Consider the following 25,513-nt stretch of genomic DNA (forward strand, 5'->3'; position numbering starts at 1 on the left):
CGCAAGGAAGCTTATATCGGGAAAAATCATCTTAAAATCTCAGCGCAATCGAAGTTACGGATCTCCGGGAATATAAGAAACGGTTTTCGGCCAGATTTGGGAACGCGAAACAGAAGAGAATAGAGAGGGAGATACAATCTCGGAGGGGCTCCCGCCCCTCCGCTGCCATGGAGACCAAGGACCAGAGGGGGAACTCTCCTCCCATCTAGGGGGGAGGCCAATGTAATGCCCGAACCTGATAAGATTCGATGTCTCTGTGCTTATTGTGCTAGTCCCTGGATCAACTCGCTAGCACACACAGTACATATGAATATCAAATAACATACCCGCAAAAAAAAGAATATCAAATAACAAGTGCATCATTTACTATAACGTATGATCCAGAATTCATAAAGTATTACAAACGGAATAGCACATAGCTAGCTATATTCAATAACAACAGTGGAAATGTAGCATAATAGACGATGAGTCCCATCACTGCCCACTGGCGAAAATGCTGAGTGAAGACTCGCGACCCTACTGTATCACACTGATCATCTGAAAATCCTGCAACATGATAAGTTGCAGCCACAAAGGGTCAATACATTGAATGTATTGGCAAATCACACAATATGATAAAGCAAACCTACATCCATAAAGCAATGTATGACAAACAAAACACACAAGTTAGTTTGGAGAAGAATGTCTCTAATTTACTCGCCCAAGATAACCCAAAGATTCTAAATAAACGTGACAAGAACTTCAGAAGTATGTCTCAAGTGCGCTCTGTCAGTGGCGCATTCTCTAGGAACAATAGAGCGCTCTGCCAAGGACGCATTCACCTGATTTATGTTCCGAAAACTATACCTCGCCTCAAGTGCGCTCTGTCAATGGCGCATTCTCTAGGGACAATAGATCGCTCTGCCAGTGACGCATTCACCTGGTTAATTATCCCAAGCCTACGTCTATAAACACTCACCACTTTCATGGAATCACTCGACACATGCCCACATCTACCATAACAAGTTGATCACACCATCACATACCACAATCGACAACAAAACATGGTAACACGGGATACACATATCAAGGCAAACATATAGCATAGCATAAAACCACACACGCATAGCAAAATATAGGATGAGCAAAATCAAAAGTGCAAACTTTCCTTGAACGGTGTTGAAGTACACTAACGCTTAATTCTGGTCCGCTTCACACTCTGGACAATCTATACCATAACGAAGGCACCGATAAATAAACCGTACTCACATAGCCCCACAATAAAGTCAATAGCAAGGAATTCAAATAAAAACTTAATTAACAGAACATATCAGTAGTTATATAATATCTACATGCTAGCAGGATCACAAGGCAAAAAGAATCAACTAATTTGGATCTATGGTTTGAAAAATATGGCCTTCGGATGTTTGAAATCAAATTTAAACAAATTCAAATTAGAATAGTTCAAAAATGTTAAATTTTGGTTCTACGGTACTCTCCTGGTCTCTACGAGTACACAGGAAAAAGAATTGGTCAATTTGGAGATACGGATCTTAAGATATACCTAAATGAACATTTGATATGGAATCTGCCAAAATAAATTGTGCTAAAACAGATTTGTGGAAGAACTGCCGCGGCAGCTGTGGATGTGCCACGTGGCACATTACTAGTGGCTGGCTGTGTTCGGTGCGGGGTCTAAACAGCGAACGGTCGCAGCTTACAAAAAAAAGGTCCGGGAAATAAAAAAACAGATGATCTAATCTGGACCGTCAGAGAGAGATCCGACGGATGGAAACGCTCACCGGAAAACAGAGGCTGTGTGGTCGCCAGACTTGAACGAGACGGCGGCGGCGCGGCTCGGGCGTGGGCGACGACGCTTCCCCCGGCGGTTCTCCGGCGAAGGCGAGGTGACGTGCAGACGCGGCGATCAACGGAGGTGACGGTGGTAGTTCTAACGACGAAGGAGGGGTCTCTCTGTGGCCAGCGGCGAACTGCTTCTGTCATCGTCCGTCTGCTCGATTGGGTGCTCCACTGAGAAAAAAAGAATATGAGGGAGATAGAGCGAAGCAGGGGAAACACGACAGGGGAAACAGGAGGTGCTGGTACCCACGATGGCGACGAAATTCACCGCAAAAGCTTCTGTCAGCGGCGCAAGTTCAGGGAGATCGGAAGGGAGGTGTAGGGCACGGGATCCTTTGATTTTTCCAAAAATCGGATGAGGAGCACACGGGCATCTATATATATGGGTCAACTTGGAGACGGGACTACAGAGTGAATCCCCAACGGATTGGATTCGGGATTGGGTGTTCATGAGGAACACGCTGGACGTAGGAGATGAGATCGTGGGCCAGAGTGGTCAGCGACAGAAGTTGGAAAGAAGAAAAAACAAATAAGGGAGCTGCGGGGTGGGCTGTCCGGTTGCACTGGAATGGGCCGGCCTGCTAGCGGCTGCTGCTTAGCAAGCGCGCGGGCGAGGGATAGCTGGCCGCTGTGCGGCCCGACTGCACAGTGCGCGAGTTGTTTTTCAAAAAAAGCGTTCTACAGGAAGTAAATAAAGATAAATAAATAGGAAATTAAATCCTAGAAAAATACCAGAACAGACAATAAACCATTATTGCTTCAAAATCAGTGAACATTTTTACAACACAAATGCATTTTTGAAAAAATATATTTTATGCAAAACAAGCACATAAAGAGCATTATAATAACAACTATAAAATAATTTTGAGTTTCTACAAAGCCAAAATAATTTTTGTAAACTCGAGAATATATACTTAGCATTTTCCTAGTATTATTAATAGGGGAGAAGTCATATTATCACCACTCCAAATATTTTGCCTTAAGTTGCAATAATGATTTGAATAATCAGAAAATTTCAAATATGCATAGAAATCAGGATGCAACATAATGATCCTATTAACATTCCAAATCTAAAAATTTGGGATGTTACATCCAAGGAAGAAGAAGAAGGAGGGGGGCTCTCTCCCCCTCGCTTTCGGTGGCGTCGGAGTGCCGCCGGGGGCAACGATCGGGACGGCGATCTACATCAACAATCTTGCTATCGTCAACACCAACTTTCTCCCCCTCTATGCAGCGGTGTAACACCTCTTCTCCCCGCTATAATCTCTACTTAAACATGGTGCTCAACTCCATATATTATTTCTCCCCCTCTATGGTTATCCTCTGATGTTTGAGTAGATCCGTTTTGTCCTGTGGGTTAATCGTGATCTTGGTTGGAATGATTATATATTTTATTTATGGTGCTGTCCTACCATGCCCTCTATTCTCATGCAAACGTGAGGGGCCCCGCTGTAGGGTGTTGCAATATGTTCATGGTTCGCTTACGGTGGGTTGCGAGAGTGACAGAAACTTAAATCCGAGTAGGTGGGGTATGACGTATGGGAATAAAGAGGACTTGATACTTAATGCTATGGTTGGGTTTCACGACCTTAATGATCTTTAGTAGTTGCGAGTTCCAATCATGTGCATATGATCCAAGTAGAGAAAGTATGTTAGCTCATGCCTCTCCATCATATAAAATTACAAGAATGATTACCGGTACTTGTTATCGATTGCCTAGGAACAAATAACTTTCTTGTTGATAAAAGATCTCTACTAAAACAAACTTAGTCGTGTCTTTATGTAAACATCCCCTATATTTTATTTACGTCCTCTTTATTATCTTGCAAACCTATCCTATCACACGTACAAAGTACTTCTAGTTTCATACTTGTTCTAGGTAAAGCGAACGTCAAGCGTGCGTAGTTTGATTCTACCTTTAGCTCCTCCTTGGGTTCGACACTCTTACTTATCTAAAGAGGCTACAATTGATCCCCTATACTTGTGGGTTATCAATGAGCAAGGTCATCATGTAGTTTGATTCTTTGGTGTAGACATTTGGAGGCATGTTGTAAGGGATAACAAGCACTGGCCACATGCTATATGTGGCGCTCTGTATGACGCCCGGATAATCAAGCTATAGTAAACCTCTGCGAATGATGCCACATCACCTCGATTACTGTTGCTAATCTCGCGTTAGTTCGAAACCGGTTCAAATTCAAATTCGAAATCAAGCAAACAATAAAAGTTTTCAAATGTTAAAACTAAAATGTTAATCACATGGCAAATATTCTTTTGTTAATGCTGGTGGTGAACCAACATTTTTGAAAAGTGTTTAAATGCCCTAAACTATTTAAAATAGTGGCTAAAACAATTATTTAAATGCTTGTTACTTTATAAAAATACTAAACTACTTTAGTTTGGTGCCAAGTTAATTATAGCAGTGCCCTAAGTTATAATTATAGTTTAGGTGCATGCTTAGTATTTTATACAACTATTTTGCTTTTTGAAAATAAAAGAAAACATAAAAGTTTTAAAAGAAAAGGAAAGACAAAAGCCCCCTCTACCTGGGCCTAAGCAGCTGGGCAGGTCCAGCCGGCCCACTCAAACCCCTTGCCCCTCTTCACTGTTCCTCGGGCGCGTCCGACCGAGCGCCCGCACGCGCTCGTCGCCGCCCACCCCCCTCGTTGGTGTTCGCCAGGGGGATAAGGCCGCCACCGAGCCCCCCCCCCCCCCCCCCCCCCCCCCACCCGCAGATATTTCTCACGCACTCTCTCATCCCCCCTCTCCACCTCGCTCGCCCCATCAGATCTGCCTCGCCCGAGACTGTGGCCGCCGCGCTCACCGTCGTCCTGACGCAGTCGCGGCCGGTCGCCTCCCCGATGCCCATGACCGCACCGGAGAGCTCGCCTTCTTCGTCCTCATCTTCCCTGTGCATGATTGCTCTGGGTCGTCGGCGGCGCTCGCGATCGACTCCATCTTCATCATCGCTGGCCGCCACTTCTTCTCTTCGGTCTACACTGCTCCGGCCGTCCTCGGCTTCGCCACGGGCATCAGAAGACTCCGCGGTGAGCTCCTGCAGCTCCCCCCCCTCACAGTTGACTCTGGCGCGTCCCATAGGCTCGATCCCCTCGAGCTCTGCTCCGGCCGCTCGTCCTACGCGCATGCCCGAGCCGTGCTCGTCTGCATCGCGCCGCTCGGCGCCCTCGCTCCCGCGCGCGCCCGTCGCCAACTCCGGCGCCCACCGCACCCTCTCCCCTCCCGGCGACCACCGCGTCCCCTCGCCGACGCCTACGCCCGCAACGCGCGCTCGCCCCGCACGCGCCCCACCCGCGCACGCCCGCGCTCGCGCGTGGCCTCGTCCCGCTCGTCGCTTGCCCTGCCTGCCGTCACCACTTCTGGCCGTGCCCAAGGCCCTGGCCGTCTCCGCGCGCGCTCGCCTCCGGCCTCCCATGGCCTCGCAGCTGCCGCTGCTGGCCGCACCTCTCCTCTCCCCTGCCCGCCTCGCTCCCTGCCTCCGCCGTCGCTCTGCTGCCACCTGCTTCCCCGCAAGCACGCCCCCTCCTCTGCACTTGGCCGCGGCCCTCCTCCTGCAGCTCCATCCACCGCGCCGGAGCCCCAGCGGTGGCCGCAGGTCGCGCCTGGGCCACAGCCCGCCGCGCCTCCCCCCCGTTGTCTGTGAGCGAGGCTAGCGGTCGGGTGCCTGCCGCGCCCGCTCGGGTGGTGTTCGCTACCCTCACCCGCTAAGGAGCGCCCGATAGGCCCCTGTGCCTATGGCACGTGGGGCCTGCCCTGGAATGTTTTTTTAAATAAAAAAGAATTAAAAATAAATAAATAAATAAATAATAATTAACTTAATTAATCTTGATTAGATTAACCTAATCACTAGTTAACTTAATTAACCCCTGATTAGCCTGATCAGTCAATGACATGCGGACCCCACACGTCAGTTTGACCAGTCAACATCTCTGTTGACTGCTGACGTCATGCTAACGTCATGCTGATGCAATAATACTAAATTAAAATTAATTTAATAATAATAAATTAAAAAATGATTTAAAACTTTAAAAATTAATAGAAAATAAACCGTAACTCGGATGAAAATACTTTGTACATGAAAGTTGCTCAGAACGACGAGACAAATCCGGATATGCAGCCCGTTCGCCCACTACTCATCCCTAGCATAGCAAACACGCAACTTTCCCCCTCCGTTTCATTTGTCCGAAAACGCGAAACACCGGGAATACTTTCCCGGATGTTTTCCCCCTTCGCTGGTATCACCTCCTACCGTGTTAGGGCACTCCTAGCACCGTGTATTGTCATGTTATGCTTTGTGTTGCTTAGATTGCTCTGTTATTTATTGTGTTCCCCCTCCGTTACTTCTTTCCGGTAGACCCCGAGACTACCGGCGACCCCCAGATCGACTACATCGACGACGACCCCTTCTTCTTGCCAGGGCTTCGAGGCAAGCCCCCCCCTTGATCACCAGATATCGCCTACTCTTCTCTATACTGCTTGCATTAGAGTAGTGTAGCATGTTACTGCTTTCGGCTAATCCTATTCCACTGCATAGCCTGTCATTGTTGCTACAGTTGTTACCCTTACCTGCTATCCTACTGCTTAGTATAGGATGCTAGTGTTCCATCAGTGGCCCTACACTCTTGTCCGTCTGCCATGCTATACTACTGCGTCGTGATCACTCGGGAGGTGATCACGGGCATATACTATATACTTTACACTGTTACATTACCTGTGATACTGTTCGGAGATGGGGGCTGAAGGGGCAGGTGGTTCCACCCAGGTAGTGGTGGGCCTGTGTTCCCGACGGCCCCCGACTGTTACTTTGTGGCGGAGCGATAGGGCAGGTTGAGACCACCTAGGAGAGAGGTGGGCCTGGCCCTAGTCGGCGTTCGCGGATACTTAACACGCTTAACGAGATCTTGGTATTTGATCTGAGTCTGGCCATTTGGTCTATACGCACTAACCAACTACGTGGGAAAGTTATGGGCACTCGACGTCGTGGTATCAGCCGAAGCTTTCGTGACGTCAGCGACTGAGCGGCGCGCGCCGGATTGGAATGTAAGCCTGCTCTTGTATTAAGGGGGCTAGTTCTGCTTCCGGCCGCGTTCGCAACGTGCAGGTGTGCTATGGGCGATGGGCCCAGACCCTGTGCGCTTAGGTTTAGACCGGCGTGCTGACCTCTCTGTTGTGCCTAGGTGGGGCTGTGACGTGTTGATCTTCCGCGGCCGGGCATGACCCTGAAAAGTGTGTCCGGCCAAATGGGATCAAGCGTGTTGGGTTGTGTGGTGCACCCCTACAGGGAAGTTAATCTATTCGAATAGCCGTGATCTTCGATAACAGGACGACTTGGAGTTGTACCTTGACCTTATGACAACTAGAACCGGATACTTAATAAAACACACCCTTCCAAGTGCCAGATACAACCCGGTGATCGCTCTCTAACAGGGCGACGAGGAGGGGATCGCCGGGTAGGATTATGCTATGCGATGCTACTTGGAGGACTTCAGTCTACTCTCCTCTATATGCTGCAAGACGGAGGCTGCCAGAAGTGTGGTCTCCGACAGGATTAGCTATCCCCCTCTTATTCTGGCATTCTGCAGATCAGTCCACCGATATGGCCCTTTACACATATACCCATGCATATGTAGTGTAGCTTCTTGCTTGTGAGTACTTTGGATGAGTACTCACGGTTGCTTTCTCCCCCCTTTTCCCCCTTTCCTTTCTTTTTGGTTGTCGCAACCAGATGCTAGAGCCCAAGAGCCAGACGCCACCATCGACGACGACTCCTACTACACCGGAGGTGCCTACTACTACGTGCAGGCCGCTGACGACGACCAGGAGTAGTTAGGAGGACCCCAGGCAGGAGGCCTGCGCCTCTTTCGATCTGTATCCCAGTTTGTGCTAGCCTTCTTAAGGCAAACTTGTTTAAGTTATGTTTGTACTCAGATATTGTTGTTTCCGCTGACTCGTCTATGATCGAGCACTTGTATTCGAGCCCTCGAGGCCCCTGGCTTGTATTATGATGCTTGTATGACTTTTTTTATGTTTTAGAGTTGTGTTGTGATATCTTCCCGTGAGTCCCGGATCTTGATCGTACACGTTTGCGTGCATGATTAGTGTATGATTGAATCAGGGGCGTCACAAGTTGGTATCAGAGCAGACTGCCTGTAGGAATCCCCTTCCACACTCCTTGGCTGAAGTCGAGTCTAGACATTGCAAAAACTTTACTAACATGGCTGTGTGTCTTACGGGCTCACATCGCCATTGGGTGGTAGTAGGATCTTTTATTCCTCGACCTATACTCTGGGACTCTGACATCTCTTCTATTCGGGTTAAACGATTTTACTAACTCTGACTCTAGGTTCTCGATAATACTTTCTCCCGGAGAGCCCCTTCAGTCCAGATGATCGCCGACTGCATCAGAAGATTCATAAGATACTATCCGATGCTATCTCGAGAACTTATGCTCATTGCCTTTGCAACTCCCACCCGCCGACAACCCCTATAGATAACTACATGCACTTGCCATTCTTACCTTAGTCCCCAGTTGCTCTAGTTATTACAAGATACCCCGAAATACTCGTTGTTGTTTCGAGAATCTTTGTGCCTACTGCCTTGCAGTTCCTTGTCACCTGAATGCACCTACAAATTAATCCTCACACACACCGAGGATTTGTTTCTCCCCAGTTGTACATGTGTTTCACCAAAGTCTTCAAAATACTATTTGATCTTCCGAAAATCCTCAGCACCTTGTTGCTCTTGCAATTCTTGCTTGCTTGCATTATGGTTAATCCCATTAGTATAGTAATCTTATTGGCATCTTTGCACTATCATTTTGAGCATATTGATTCAATAAGTGCGAATGCTCGCAATCCTCAACCAGATCCTAGAATTCATCCTTCCGACTCAGACGCTATTTTAAACATGAGCTGGTTCTTGACCAATCAAGTTGCCATCGATTGTAACCTAAGCCTACTCAACTTATCCATCCTTGATCAGAGTGTTTGCTTCTGATCCCTTGATTTGAAAATCATAATTCCTTTGATATCTAAGCATCGAATCATTAAGATGTTCTATAATTTGAAGCCCTTGCATTCTTCCTTCAACTGGTTGTGTGCCGATGCTCACATCAGCTCCGCTATGGACCGTCACATCCTTTGTTGGATTATTATTCGACAATGTCCTTCATATTTAATCGCCTTGTGAATTCTTCCCTGATACATAATGCCATTTGTAAATCCTATTCTCTGATTTGTCCAACCATGCTCTGCTTTCGAGCTGGTGATATTTACTCTTGAAACTTGTGGTATATGTTTCTAAGATATCCCGATGGGTTGAACCTTATGCCTTCCTTAATCTGTGTGAACTCGAAAACTTTTCGCGGGTCATACTCCTCTAGTAATTCACCCGGTAGGTTTTCACACTGAAATCATTTTTATTAGAGCAGTGAATGAAAGATTATGCATTGGAGAAGTGGGAGTCGACCTTGAACCTTGTGTTCATGCCCATTGACATGATGTAGAACTTATCATGGAAGCTGCTCGTAAAAATAATTACCCCCTTGTTACAAGTTCTTCTGGTATCCATGGTTCGATCATTTATGATCATGGTTACGACCATGATCGTTCTCCTTTGGTTCTATTTCTCACACAAGTTAAAGTACTTTCCTTTTACAGATCAATGCGTCTGCCCGACCTCTATTATGATCTACCTTCGAGTATTACCCCTGGTATCTCGAGGATATCATGCCATTGCTCTACATCTTATGAATTTTTGATGAAGTACTACCTTTCCCTGTCGCTGTCACTTCATGGTTGCTGGGTTGTTTGTCAACTCAAAACACCGATAAGTGAATCGGTTCCTCACTCCGAATCAATAACTCTAAGTAATTTTCGTTGCTTACGAGTTTATTAATCCTTAAAGTCATTCCTAACCTGATTGGCTATATCATTATCGTGTAAACATTTAACTATGCTACCTGGTCCTTCTTCCCGGAGCACAATTTTTGACGATGAGCTGAGCTTATGTCAATTTTCCTCATCAGCCTTGAACAACAAGCTTGATTTCGAGTTTGTGTCGTGGTTCCAATAACCTTTCACTTCATCATTCCTTTGACTTGATGTCGTCGCTGATTGATTAGATCTTCATGAAATCTCTCGACAAATGTGTCGTGATCATCATCAACCTTATGTGCTCTTCCAAGATATCAACCGGATTCATGAAGAGAAATACCATCCTTTCCCTCGATGGGTTGTGTTATCATCGGCCACTTTATTGCCTTCCCTCCAACACAAACTTGTTCATGTTTTGTGTTATACCATGAGTTCCTTGCTATCCAGCATTGTTCTTCTTTATCTTGGAGTATTACCACCTTTTATGTCAAGAATGTCGTGGGAATTTTACCACCTCTTAAGAATTCTTGGTATAGTGATACTTCTCACCATCACCATTCTTTCTTGGTCCTCGCGTTGATTCCAACCGGGGTACCAACCAGTGAACGGTGCTGTTTGGGTTCCGCACTTCTAGCAACCCTATTTCTTTGGAGTTAATGGTTGGCCGTTCATTCTTAGACTATTGATTATTGAATCACCATTCTGACATTGGTCGTGCAACCCAACCCATATTTCGGGCGCACCTCTGAACCATTGTTAAATTGTGTATGTTTTCCTCGAGCATACATCATTATATCGTTTGATCTGACTAATGTTATCTCCTTCTTCACATAAGTGTGGAAATATCAATGAATTGTCGCTGAGTCAATCAGCCACCTCCTCACCTCTCCTTGGTTAAATGATGAACTCTTATTTTGGAACTCACTTCCATAGTTCATTTCCCGAGAATCTTACAATGTCATCTCGACAATTTGTGTTGCACCTTTCTTCTCCGGCATCCTGGGTCTGAGTTACCCTGACACCAATCAGATCTGAATCTCGGTCAGATATGATGGTTGGAACATATTTCCAAGAGTTATAACATTGGTCTTTATGTGACCCGGTAAGGTGATGTCGTGACTAGTACACCTGGCCGGAGGGCCTATTGTTATAGTTTCCTAGTTAGCAAGGCTATCCGTTCTTCCATGAGGAAATTGTAAGACTTATTCTACAAGTTGTTCCTGTTGGATCCATTGTGTTTCCAAAGTCTGATCTTCACCTGATGACCATGTCAATGCTATCTCGAAGCATGTCTATGATACTCTGATTTTCAACAAGAACATTTGAAGCCCAATGTTAAATGTTTCCTGCTCAATTATCCAAACACCGTTGTATGGGTAATGTCATGAAATTTCTCCCCCTTTCATAAAGGGTTTTCTACATTATATCTTGTCGTGGATATCATGCTCTGCTTGTCCTTGGGAAGGGTATACCCCTGGTATATGTGTCAAACACATTTTCCTTTCCATTGTTCTGTTTGATCTGATGATCACATTTTCCTTTCCATTGATTTGTTTAACCCTTCTAGTGATCTATATGATCTAAGCAGTAATATTCTTCTGCTTACGTAAACACCTAGGTGTGCAATCGTGTCGGTAAGACCCTGTTACTATTGTTGATGACATTCCGGTAACCACCGATGGACGAGAACCTTGCCTATTGGTCCGCCTCGTGAAACGAGTAGGAAAATGGTTCTCTTCTTCCCTCCCCATTGGTACCGACGTTGTTGCCGACATAACTGACATGCTACTCTCGGACATGCCTTGCTATCATGACCGTGCAAGATGTCACCGCTCCTAATTTTAACCCACAGTTCCACAGGATCGAAACCTGACTCTCCTGTACACCTTGTTGTCAAAGTTATTCCTCATGCTTGACTTTGTATGCAATTCACGGGCCACCTGCCTGTTGATCTATTCAGGTATCAGATGCAATGCTTATTCACATTGCTCTAAACCCATTCAACACTTTGTTTTAGGCATCGAACGATTGCCTGCCCGCTCGAAACTTCCCATGATTCCTCCTTACTTTTCTCTTGATATTTTCTTAAGTTTCAATTCGAGAGTTACTTTCCGCCACCTTCCCCGATGTTAACTACCAGGTAGTCAACCTTGCAGAGGTCCGTTCTTACAGAATAACCACCCTTTATTCTTTCGTAAGTATGATGGGGATCCTGAAGAAAGGATGTCGGCTTCATCATGATGACCTGAAGCAGAGAAGTGAAGACATCAATGTAGTGGATAGACCTCTTCGAGAAGCTCAACCAAGACGAGAAGATCCGTTAGAATTTCGTAACCAGAACTTTCCCCCTTACTGCCCTCTTAAATCTCGGGACGAGATTTATTGTAGTGGAGGAGAATTATGACGCCCGGATAATCAAGCTACAGTAAACCTCTGCTAATGATGCCACATCACCTCGATTACTGTTGCTAATCTCGCGTTAGTTCGAAACCGGTTCGAATTCAAATTAAAAATCAAGCAAACAATAAAAGTTTTAAAATGTTAAAACTAAAATGTTAATCACATGGAAAATATTCTTTTGTTAATGCTGGTGGTGAACCAACATTTTTGAAAAGTGTTTAAATGCCCTAAACTATTTAAAATAGTGGCTAAAACAATTATTTAAATGCTTGTTACTTTATAAAAATACTAAACTACTTTAGTTTGGTGCCAAGTTAATTATAGCAGTGCCCTAAGTTATAATTATAGTTTAGGTGCATGCTGAGTATTTTATACAACTTTTTTTTTTGCATTTTGAAAATAAAAGAAAACATAAAGTTTTAAAAGAAAAGGAAAGACAAAAGCCCCCTCTACCTGGGCCTAAGCAGCTGGGCAGGTCCAGCCGGCCCACTCAGACCCCTTGCCCCTCTTCACTGTTCCTCGGGCGCGTCCGACCAAGCGCCCGCACGCGCTCGTCGCCGCCCAACCCCCTCATCGGCGTTGGCCAGGGGGATAAGGCCGCCACCGAGCCCCCCCCCCACCCGCAGATATTTCTCACGCACTCTCTCATCCCCCCTCTCCACCTCGCTCGCCCCATCAGATCTGCCTCGCCCGAGACCGTGGCCGCCGCGCTCACCGTCGTCCTGACGCAGTCGCGGCCGGTCGCCTCCCCGACGCCCATGACTGCACCGGAGAGCTCGCCTTCTTCGTCCTCATCTTCCCGGTTCAAGATTGCTCTGGGTCGTCGCCGGCGCTCGCGATCGACACCATCTTCATCGTCGCTGGCCGCCACCGCTTCTCTTCGGTCTACACTGCTCCGGCCGTCCTCGGCTTCGCCACGGGCATCAGAAGACTACGCGGTGAGCTCCTTTAGCCCCCCCCTCACAGTTGACTCTGGCGCGTCCCATAGGCTCGATCCCCTCGAGCTCTGCTCCGGCCGCTCGTCCTACGCGCGTGCCCGAGCCGTGCTCGTCTGCATCGCGCCGCACGGTGCCCTCGCTCCCCGGGTGCGCCGGTCGCCTAGTCCGGCGCCCACCGCGCCCTCTCCTCTCCCGGCGACCACCGCATCCCCTCGCCGACGCCTACGCCCGCAACGCGCGCTCGCCCCGCACGCGCCCCCCCCCGCGCACGCCCGCGCTCGCGCATGGCCTCGTCCCGCTCGCCGCTTGCCCTGCCTGCCGTCACCACTTCCGGCCGCGCCCAAGGCCCTGGCCGTCTCCGCGCGCGCTCGCCTCCGGCCTCCCATGGCCTCGCAGCTGCCGCTGCTGGCCGCACTTGTCCTCTCCCCTGCCCGCCTCGCTCCCCGCCTCCGCCGCCACTCTGCTGCCACCTGCTTCCCCGCAAGCACACCCCCTCCTGTGCACTTGGCCGCGGCCCTCCTCATGCAGCTCCCTCCACCGCGCCGGAGCCCCAGCGGTGGCCGCTGGTCGCGCCCGGGCCACGGCTCACCGCGCCTCCCCCCCGTTGTCCGCGAGCGAGGCTAGCGGTCAGGTGCCTGTCGCGCCCGCTCGGGCGGTGTTCGCTGCCCTCACCCGCTAAGGAGCGCCCGATAGGCCCCTGTCCCTATGGCATGTGGGGCCCGCCCTGGAATGTTTTTTTAAATAAAAAAGAATTAAAAATAAATAAATAATAATTAAAATAATTAAATTAACCCCTGATTAATCTTGATTAGATTAACCTAATCACTAGTTAACTTAATTAACCCCTAATTAGCCAGATCAGTCAATGACATGCGGACCCCACACGTCAGTTTGACCAGTCAACACCTCTGTTGACCACTGACGTCATGCTAACGTCATGCTGATGCAATAATACTAAATTCAAATTAATTTAATAATAATAAATTAGAAAATGATTTAAAACTTTAAAAATTAATAGAAAATAAACCGTAACTCGGATGAAAATACTTTGTACATGAAAGTTGCTCAGAACGACGAGACAAATCCGGATACGCAGCCCGTTCGCCCGCTACACATCCCTAGCATAGAAAACACGCAACTTTCCCCCTCCGTTTCATTTGTCCAAAAACGCGAAACACCGGGAATACTTTCCCGGATGTTTTCCCCCTTCGCTGGTATCACCTCCTACCGCGTTAGGGCACTCCTAGCACCGTGTATTGTCATGTTATGCTTTGTGTTGCTGAGATTGCTCTGTTATTTATTGTGTTCCCCCTCCGTTACTTCTTTCCGGTAGACCCCGAGACTACCGGCGACCCCCAGATCGACTACATCGACGAAGACCCCTTCTTCTTGCCAGGGCTTCCAGGCAAGCCCCCCCCCTTGATCACCAGATATCGCCTACTCTTCTCTATACTGCTTGCATTAGAGTAGTGTAGCATGTTACTGCTTTCGGCTAATCCTATTCTACTGCATAGCCTGTCATTATTGCTACAGTTGTTACCCTTACCTGCTATCCTACTGCTTAGTATAGGATGCTAGTGTTCCATCAGTGGCCCTACACTCTTGTCCGTCTGCCATGCTATACTACTGCATCGTGATCACTCGGGAGGTGATCACGGGCATATACTATATACTTACACTGTTACATTACCTGTGATACTGTTCGGAGATGGGGGCTGAAGGGGCAGGTGGTTCCACCCAGGTAGTGGTGGGCCTGGGTTCCCGACGGCCCCCAACTGTTACTTTGTGGTGGAGCGACAGGGCAGGTTGAGACCACCTAGGAGAGAGGTGGGCCTGGCCCTAGTCGGCGTTCGCGGATACTTAACACGCTTAACGAGATCTTGGTATTTGATCTGAGTCTGGCCATTTGGTATATACGCACTAACCAACTACGTGGGAAAGTTATGGGCACTCGACGTCGTTGTATCAGCCGAAGCCATCGTGACGTCAGCGACTGAGCGGCGCGTGCCGGATTGGAACATAAGCCTGCTCTTGTATTAAGGGGGCTAGTTCTGCTTCCAGCCGCGTTCGCAACGTGCAGGTGTGCTATGGGCGATGGGCCCAGACCCCTGTGCGCTTAGGTTTAGACCGGCGTGCCGACCTCTCTGTTGTGCCTAGGTGGGGCTGCGATGTGTTGATCTTCTGCGGCCGGGCATGATCCCAAAAAGTGTGTCCGGCCAAATGGGATCAAGCGTGTTGGGTTATGTGGTGCACCCCTGCAGGGAAGTTAATCTATTCGAGTAGCCGTGATCTTCGGTAACAGGATGACTTGGAGTTGTACCTTGACCTTATGACAGCTAGAACCGGATACTTAATAAAACACACCCTTCCAAGTGCCAGATACAACCCGGCGATCGCTCTCTAACAGGGCGACGAGGAGGGGATCGCCGGGTAGGATTATGCTACGCGATGCTACTTGGAGGACTTCAGTCTACTCTCTTCTATATGCTGCAAGATGGAGGCTTCCAGAAGCGTAGTCTTCGACAAGGTTAGCTATCCCCCTCTTATTCTGGCATTCTGCAGTTCAGTCACCGATATGGCCCTTTACACATATACCCATGCATATGTAGTGTAGCTCCTTACTTGTGAGTACTTTGGATGAGTACTCAGGGTTGATTTCTCCCCCCCTTTTCCCCCTTTCCTTTCTTTCTGGTTGTCGCCACCAGATGCTGGAGCCCAGGAGCCAGACGCCACCGTCGACGATGACTCCTACTACACCGGAGGTGCCTACTACTACGTGCAGGCCGCTGACGACGACCAGGGGTAGTTAGGAGGACCCCAGACAGGAGGCCTGCGCCTCTTTCGATCTGTATCCCAGTTTGTGCTAGCCTTCTTAAGGCAAACTTGTTTAACTTATGTCTGTGCTCAGATATTGTTGCTTCCGCTGACTCGTCTATGATCGAGCACTTGTATTCGAGCCCTCGAGGCCCCTGGCTTGTATTATGATGCTTGTATGACTTTTTTTATGTTTTAGAGTTGTGTTGTGATATCTTCCCGTGAGTCCCTGATCTTGATCGTACACATTGGCGTGCATGATTAGTGTACGATTGAATCGGGGGCGTCACACTCTGGTGGCCAAATGGGTTAAATCCATCTGAAGCTAAGCCAAGTCTAATGTTTCTCGGGTCAGCATCAAACTTTTTGTGTTTCTGATTGAAGCTTTTCCACTCACTACCATGAGATGGATGGTTCATTACATTCTGATCTCTTTACTCCTAGTTTCTAGAATGCCACAGTACATCCTCTCTTGTTTCAGCATCATGAAACTGCCTCTGCAATCTTGGTGTAATTGGAAAATGTCTCAGAACATTATGAGGAATCCTCTTCACAGCATCGCCATCTTTCCATCTTGATGATTTGCATTTCGGGCATTCACTTAAGTTGGCATAATCCTTCTGGAACAGAACACAATTATTCTTACAAATATGGATCATATCATATCCAATTCCAACTGTACGAAGGAAATTCTTCGTTTTACTGTAGGTGTGTGGCAGCTCAGACACATCTGGGAAAGCTTTGCGGAAAGCAGCCAACATCGCATCGAATGATTTGTTGGTCATCCGCTCAGATGTCATCACCTGAAGAAAGGTGACCATAGCTGAGAATACTGACAGCTTATTTCCTGGGGTGACAGCCACATTGAATTGTTCCAACATGCGGGCCCACCGTTTTTCTTCTACAGATGAAAGTTCACGAAATGCACAAGCATTTCATAGCATTGTTTCGATGTTGGTCAAACTCACTGGCTCCGCCACCACCTCCTCCTCCTCTTCCACCTAAGCATCAGGCAGATCAAGATGGCGATCTGCTGCTTCCACGTAGTTAGTAACATTGACGTTCACAACTTCACCATGATGAACCCACCTAGTATATGTGACCGACATCCCATACAAGTGTAGATGATTTTGCACAGTTGATTGGGGTCTTGTAACTGAATTCATACAACTGCTATACGGGTAGAGCACATCTGATTTCGGACCACCGTACTCAGCTCTGATAAAGTTCATGAAGTTTTCAACCCCCATGACATATGCAGCGGAGAATCTTCGAGCAGAAGTTATCCAAGTCCTGTCCATCTATTAGACATACAAATTAGTTCTTTTACTAGATATTACAGGAAAAATATATATGCTTTTTTATGAAGTCCAAAAAAAAATACCTAGGTCGATGTCTAAAGCTATGGCAAGATATTTGGACGAGCAGATCTAAGTAACGAAATATATTTAAAGCTAATTCAGTAAACATATTAGAGTGCTAAATTATGGCAGGTTGTTTGAGCAGTCAATGAGGCCGAGCATATAACCATCGAACTATCGAAGGCCATCGCAACAACAAAGATCGAGTATAAAATGGTGTAGAGCTACTTCACCTAACAGATTGGCTACTAGACCATGGCAATCTACGTCAAAATAAATATATGGAAGGATATTTTAGCAACTAATCGGGCTTGGCATGCCATCTCAGCTAAGTAGATTGAGTGCATAACAGGGCAAGGAAGCTTCTTAAGCAGAGCATATTGACTGTAAGCTACTTCGGCAAACAGTGATATTAACAGTGTCTATCAGCTAACATTTAGCGCTACACCGACATGCACGGGGCCTCAGTCTAGAATGCGTGTACCGTGGGAGAAGCTGACCGCCATGCATCTCCACACGAACGTTGCCAGCAGTGGCGGCGCTGACCGCCGTGCGCCTCCACAAGAACGTCGCCAGCGATGGTGGCGCGGCTAGAGGACGACAGTCTGTGAGAGCGTACTATGGGAGCGGGAGGATCGCCGTGCGTCCCCTCGACGAACCTCAGCACCAACGTATCGGCACGGTGGGGAGGGCGTCTTTGGCGGAGCGAATGGAGTGGATGGGGACAAGGGGAGGCGGCTTTGGGAAATATTATTGGCTAGTTGGCCGAAGGGCGGTTGAATTTGGAATTTGGTGGGAGTTTTTTGGGGGGGGGATTTTCGCGCGATGGGCGGGGGGAGTTTGGCGCATGGTCGGTTTTGATGACCCACAAGTATAGGGGATCTATCGTAGTCCTGTCGATAAGTAAGAGTGTCAAACCCAACGAGGAGCAAAAGGAAATGATAAGCGGTTTTCAGCAAGGTATTCTCTGCAAGTACTGAAATAAGTGGTAACAGATAGTTTTGTGATAGGATAAATTGTAACGAGCAACAAGTAACAAAAGTAAATAAAGTGCAGCAAGGTGGCCCAATCCTTTTGTAGCAAAGGACAAGCCTGGACAAACTCTTATATAAAGAAAAGCGCTCCCGAGGACACATGGGAATATCGTCAAGCTAGTTTTCATCACGTTCATATGATTCGCGTTCGGTACTTTAATAATTTGATATGTGGGTGGACCGGTGCTTGGGTGCTGTTCTTACTTGAACAAGCATCCCACTTATGATTAACCTCTATTGCAAGCATCCGCAACTACAACAAAAGTATTAAGGTAAACCTAACCATAGCATGAAACATGTGGATCCAAATCAGCCCCTTACGAAGCAACGCATAAACTAGGGTTTAAGCTTCTGTCACTCTAGCAACCCATCATCTACTTATTACTTCCCAATGCCTCCCTCTAGGCCCAAATAATGGTGAAGTGTTATGTAGTCGACGTTCACATAACACCACTAGAGGCTAGACAACATACATCTCATCAAAATATCGAACGAATACCAAATTCACATGACTACTAATAGCAAGACTTCTCCCATGTCCTCAGGAACAAACGTAACTACTCACAAAGCATATTCATGTTCATAATCAAAGGGGTATTAATATGCATATAGGATCTGAACATATGATCTTCCACCAAATAAACCAACTATCATAAACTACAAGGAGTAATCAACACTACTAGCAACCTACTAGCACCAATCCCGGACTTGGAGACAAGAATTGGATACAAGAGATGAACTAGGGTTTTGAGAGGAGATGGTGCTTGTGAAGATGTTGATGGAGATTGCCCTCTCCCGTTGAGAGGAGCGTTGGTGATGACGCTGGCGATGATTTCCCCCTCCCGGAGGGAAGTGTCGCCGGCAGAACAGCTGTGACGGAGCCCTAGATTGGTTTCGCCAAGGTTCCGCCTCATGGCAGCGGAGTCTCGTCACGAAAGGTTGCTTATGATTTTTTCCTCATCGAAAGGCCTCATATAGCAGAAGATGGGCATCGGAGAGCCAACAGGGGGCCCACGAGGTAGGGGGCGCGCCCAGGGGGGTAGGGCGCGCCCCCACTGGTGGGCCCCCCTCTGGTGAACTTCTTCCGCTGGATATTTTTCATATTTTGCAAAAATGACTTTCGTGGAGTTTCAGGACTTTTGGAGTTGTGCGGAATAGGTCTCTAATATTTTCTCCTTTTCCAGCCCAGAATTCCAGCTGCCGGCATTCTCCCTCCTTATGTAAACCTTGTAAAATAAGAGAGAATAGCCATAAGTATTGTGACATAATGCATAATAACAGCCCATAATGCAATAAATATTGATATAAAAGCATGATGCAAAATGGACGTATCAGGTTTCTGCAAGTGCAGTCCCACGTGTCAGTGAAGAGGCAAGCCGAAGCGCGTTCCGTTTGCGTGAGCCGTGTGCAGGACCAAACATGTGTGGGGTGCAATGCGACCGCGAAAGGGTGGTGTGAGTGTACCGCCTTTTTTCCTTTTAAACTAGCTGCTTCGCCTCCTAAAAAAACTTGGTGCTTCGCATGATCCATCGATACTACTACTAGTAATCTGGCAATCCCGACTCAAACGGAACGGCCGGGTCTTTTTCCACGCGATATGCTGGGAGGTTGGCTTAGTTGGGTTTTTAAGACGAGTAATGCTACACCTACGTAATCCCAGTTACGTAATTAACGTAATGTGAAACGTGTGAGCTGTTGATTGTAGATTGGCGGGAGGGAGGGGCCCACCATCATGAAAATTAGGGTGGATAGAGAGAGAGGCAATTTAGGTTAACCCTTTCGTAGGTTCCCGTAGATGTAGAAAGATGTGAAATGCGTGAATGTGTAGTGGACGTACTATTGGAGTGCCTAAGATAAATTATGTATGTAGACCCTATGTGTTTATTTACTTCGCATGTTAGCTTTGTCTCGGTTCAATAAAAAGCAGATTTGGTGATGATGGTGTACCTGCCATCTTGCAATATAGGCCGCCCGATCTGTATCTAACGGATAGGAAGGAAACTATGACAATTTACCCGCACTGCTCTCCACATTTGCAGATAAGGCCTTCCCTCGTTCATCCTTTTCTCCCACAAGATCTTGATGTTCAATGCAACGCACGGGCATCTTGCTAGTACTCCTACAATATACTATATTATTGTGAAAGTTCATATACACTGGCCGAGATTAATGCAAACACAGAAGATTTTCATAACATTTCAAACTTTTATAGGACAGCAAAATAAAAGAAACCTGAGCCTAAACCTATTCTACGGTGGCGACCGACGTCCTCCATCTGCGATCTCCATGTACGGGGGCAGGGTTCAAGACTCGTGAAGTGAAGGTGCGGTCTCCGGCGAGGAAGAGTAGAACACGGGAGACGGACCGGCCAGTTAGCACACCATGCCCTACTGCCTCCCATGCCCTACTCATCCTCGGAGGAGTCCCGGACCTCGGCGGTGCCAGACGTTGGACGGCGGCAAGTAGGACGCGTGGCTGACGGTGCTCCCGTCGTCGGCCGCCATCCTGGCCACCGCTTGTGCGGTCGCGTCCGCGTCCGGCTACGCCGCTATTGTGTCGCGAGCAGTGACTTGAGCGAGGGCGACGACCTCGAGCTTCATCCCTGACGACAAAGCTCTCCCGTAGAGCGTTCGCGCTCGCGGTCATGGCGGTTGTGGTGCCAGGTAGCAGGACGATGCGCTATGGTGTGGAGGTTAGCTGGGCATTGCCGCTTTAAGTAGAGCATTCCGGTGAGGCCAAAGCATCTGGGCGCATCATTAAGTAGCCGGAGTTGGTTCCTCGGGCACCGAGCCTCTTAACGACGGCATACGAACGGACGACATGAATGCGGGCAGCTGGCGCTGGCTGGGAACACACCGCGCGACGACGCGAGGGACGAGGGTTATTGGTGTGCCAGGGTAGTCAGCTACGGTAGTGGCAACGTTGGAGATGCCATTTTATCACATGTGACCCCACATGTCATTGAAAAAGCAAGACGACCCAGGATGGTCTCAGGTCCTGGGGATGCAGTTGGCCGCTCTACACCACTCCATGGACGTGTCACGGCGCGCGCACACTTCGGCGTCCCGTGCATCCTCGACGAGCCGGGTGTTGATCTGCTGGTCGTGCCATTGCGCTAACGCCACCCTCGACACACTGAAACCGACCGTGTCTAGCGACGATGAGCGTGTCGCTCACCGCGGTCGCACTGTCCAGAGGCGGTGCTGGAGCTGTGATACGTCTCCAACGTATCTATAATTTATGAAGTATTCATGCTATTATATTATCCATCTTGGATGTTTAATGGGCCTTACTATGCACTTTTATATTATTTTTGGGACTAACCTATTAACCCAGAGCCCAGAGCCAGTTTCTGTTTTTTCCGTTGTTTCAGTGTTTCGCAGAAAAGGAATATCAAACGGAGTCCAAACAGAATGAAACCTTTGGGAGCGTGATTTTTGGAACGAACGTGATCCAGGAGACTTGGAGTTGAAGTCAAGGAAGCTTCGAGGCGGCCACAAGGCAGGGAGGCGCGCCTGCCCCCTGGGCGCGCCCCCACCCTCATGGGCCCCTCGTGGCGCCTTTGACCGACTTCTTTTGCCTATATATATCCATATACCCTAAAAACTTCGGAGAGCAGAATAGATCGGGAGTTCCGCCGCCGCAAGCCTCTGTGGCCACCAAAAACCAATCGGGACCCTGTTCCGGCATCGTGCCGGAGGGGGGATCCATCACTGGTGGCTATCTTCACCATCCCGATGCTCTCCATGACGAGGAGGGAGTAGTTCACCCTCGGGGCTGAGGGTATTTGTTGGGGAACGTAGTAATTTCAAAAAAATTTCCTACGCACACGCAAGATCATGGTGATGCATAGCAACAAGAGGGAAGAGCGTTGTCCATGTACCCTCGTAGACTGAAAGCAGAAGCATTAGCACAACGCGGTTGATGTAGTCGTACGTCTTCACGATCCGATCGATCAAGTACCGAACGCACGGCACCTCCGAGTTTAGCACACGTTCAGCCCGATGACGTCCCTCGAACTCCGATCCAGCCGAGTGTTGAGGGAGAGTTTCGTCAGCACGACGGCGTGGTGATGATGATGATGTTCTACCGACGCAGGGCTTCTCCTAAGCACCACTACAGTATTGTCGAGGTGGACTATGGTGGAGGGGGGCACCGCACCACTGCTAAAAGATCAAACGATCAATTGTTGTGTCTCTAGGGTGCCCCCTGCCCCCGTATCTGAAGGAGCAAGGGGGGAGGTGCGGCCGGCCAGGAGGGGGCGCGCCAGGAGGAGTCCTACTCCCACCGGGAGTAGGACTCCCTCCCTTTTCCTTGTTGGACTAGGAGTGGAGGGGGAAAGAGGAGGGAGAGAGGAAGGAAAGGGGGGGGGGCGCCCCCCTCTCCTTGTCCTATTCGGCCTAGGGGGGAGGGGCGCGCGGCCCTGCCCTGGCCGCCTCTCCTCTTCTCCACAAAGGCCCACTATGGCCCATTAAGCCCCCGAGGGGTTCCGGTAACCCCTCGGTACACCGGTAAAATCCCGATTTCACCCGGAACACTTCCGATATCCAAATATAGGCTTCCAATATATCAATCTTCATGTCTCGACCATTTCGAAACTCCTCGTCATGTCCGTGATCACATACGGGACTCCGAACAACCTTCGGTACATCAAAACATATAAACTCATAAAATAACTGTCATCGAAACGTTAAGCGTGCGGACCCTACGGGTTCGAGAACTATGCAGACATGACCGAGACACGTCTCCGATCAATAACCAATAGCGGAACCTGGATGCTCATATTGGCACCCACATATTCTACGAAGATCTTTTTCGGTCTAACCGCATAACAACATACGTTGTTCCTTTTGTCATCGGTATGTTACTTGCCCGAGATTCGATCGTTGGTATCTCAATACCTAGTTCAATCTCGTTACCAGCAAGTCTCTTTACTCGTTCCGTAATACATCATCCCGCAACTAACTCATTAGTTGCAATGCTTGTAAGGCTTATAGTGATGTGCATCATCGAGTGGGCCCAGTGATACCTCTCCGACAATCGGAGTGACAAATCCTAATCTCGAAATACGCCAACCCAACAAGTACCTTCAGAGACACCTGTAGAGCACCTTTATAATCACCCAGTTACGTTGTGATGTTTGGTAGCACACAAAGTGTTCCTCCGGTAAACGGGAGTTGCATAATCTCATAGTCATAGGAACATGTATAAGTCATGAAGAAAGCAATAGCAACATACTAAACGATCGAGTGCTAAGCTAACGGAATGGGTCAAGTCAATCACATCATTCTCCTAATGATGTGATCCCGTTAATCAAATGACAACTCTTTGTCTATGGCTAGGAAGCATAACCATCTTTGATCAATGAGCTAGTCAAGTAGAGGCATACTAGTGACACTCTGTTTGTCTATGTATTCACACATGTATCATGTTTCCGGTTAATACAATTCTAGCATGAATAATAAACATTTATCTTGATATAAGGAAATAAATAATAACTTTATTATTGCCTCTAGGGCGTATTTCCTTCAGTCTCGCACTTACACTAGAGTCAATAGTCTAGTTCACATCGCCATGTGATTTAACACCAATAGTTCACATCGTCCTGTGACCAACACCCAAAGGGTTTACTAGAGTCAATAATCTAGTTCACATCGCTATGTGATTAACACCCGAAGAGTACTACGGTGTGATCATGTTTTTCTTGTGAGAGAAGTTTAGTCAACGGGTCTGCCACATTCAGATCCACATGTATTTTGCAAATTTCTACGTCAACAATGCTCTGCACGGAGCTACTTTAGCTAATTGCTCCCACTTTCAATATGTATCCAGATTGAGACTTAGAGTCATCTGGATCAGTGTCAAAACTTGCATCGATGTAATGCTTTACGACGAACCTTTTTTCACCTCCATAATTGAGAAATATATCCTTATTCCACTAAGGATAATTTTGACCACTGTTAAGTGATCTACTCCTAGATCACTATTGTACTCCCTTGCTTAACACAGTGCCGGGTATACAATAGATCTCGTACACAGCATGGCATACTTTATAGAACCTATGGCTGAGGCATAGGGAATGACTTTCATTCTCTTTCTATCTTCTGCCGTGGTCGGGCTTTGAGTCTTACTCAATTTCACACCTTGTAACACATGCAAGAACTCTTTCTTTGACTATTCCATTTTGAACTACTTCAAAAAACTTGTCAAGGTATGTACTCATTGAAAAAACTTATTAAGCGTCTTGATCTATCTCTATAGATCTTGATGCTCAATATGTAAGCAGCTTCACCAAGGTCTTTATTTGGAAAAACTCCTTTCAAATACTCCTTTATGCTTCCAGAAAATTCTACATTATTTCCGGCCAATAATATGTCATTCACATATACTTATCAGAAATGTTGTAGTGCTCCCACTCACTTTCTTGTAAATACAGGCTTCACCGCAAGTCTGTATAAAACTATATGCTTTGATCAACTTATCAAAGCGTATATTCCAACTCCGAGATGCTTGCACCAGTCCAAAAATGGATCGCTGGAGCTTTGCACACTTTGTCAGCACCTTTAGGATCGACAAAAGCTACTGGTTGCATCATATACAACTCTTCTTTAAGAGATCCATTAAGGAATGTAGTTTTGACATCCATTTGCCATATTTCATAAAATGTGGCAATTTGCTAACATGATTCACACAGATTTAAGCATCGCTATGAGTGAGAAAATCTCATCGTAGTCAACACTTTGAACTTTGTCAAAACCTTTTTCGACAAGTCTAGCTTTGTAGATAGTAACACTACTATCAGCGTCTGTCTTCCTGTTGAAGATCCATTTATTTTCTATGGCTTGCCGATCATCGGGCAATTCCACCAAAGTCCATACTTTGTTTTCATACATGGATCCTATCTCAAATTTCATGGCCACAAGCCATTCCGCGGAATCAGGGCTCATCATCGCTTCCTCATAGTTCATAGGTTCGTCATGGTCTAGTAACATAACCTCCAGAATAGGATTACCGTACCACTCTGGTGCGTATCTTACTCTGGTTGACCTACGAGGTTCAGTAACAACTTGATCTGAAGTTCCATGATCATCATCATTAACTTCCTCACTAATTAGTGTAGGCGTCACAGGAAGCGGTTTCTGTGATGAACTACTTTCCAATAAGGGAGCAGGTACAATTACCTCATCAAGTTCTACTTTCCTCCCACTCACTTCTTTCGAGAGAAACTCCTTCTC

At 47.5% G+C, this 25,513-nt stretch overlaps 3 long non-coding RNA genes across 3 annotated transcripts; 2 read left to right on the top strand and 1 right to left on the bottom strand.

Annotated features, from left to right (window-relative positions):
* Positions 1-343: 343 nt before the first annotated feature.
* Positions 344-2,326, bottom strand: LOC125523519 (uncharacterized). The gene is made up of 3 exons (XR_007290275.1): positions 2,086-2,326; positions 1,782-2,010; positions 344-546 (listed from the first exon to the last, which is right to left on the bottom strand). It is a non-coding gene; the product is annotated as an uncharacterized LOC125523519 (long non-coding RNA).
* Positions 2,327-4,571: 2,245 nt separating this feature from the next.
* On the top strand, positions 4,572-7,889 carry LOC147958212 (uncharacterized). Its single transcript, XR_015611680.1, has 2 exons — positions 4,572-4,886; positions 7,583-7,889. It is a non-coding gene; the product is annotated as an uncharacterized LOC147958212 (long non-coding RNA).
* Positions 7,890-13,426: 5,537 nt separating this feature from the next.
* LOC147958213 (uncharacterized) lies at positions 13,427-16,079 on the top strand. The gene is made up of 2 exons (XR_015611710.1): positions 13,427-15,596; positions 15,775-16,079. It is a non-coding gene; the product is annotated as an uncharacterized LOC147958213 (long non-coding RNA).
* Positions 16,080-25,513: the final 9,434 nt, after the last annotated feature.

The sequence above is a fragment of the Triticum urartu genome, chromosome 7A (genome assembly GCF_056163025.1).
Source record: "Triticum urartu cultivar PI428250 chromosome 7A, HENAU_Tu73, whole genome shotgun sequence".
Lineage (NCBI taxonomy): Eukaryota > Viridiplantae > Streptophyta > Magnoliopsida > Poales > Poaceae > Triticum > Triticum urartu.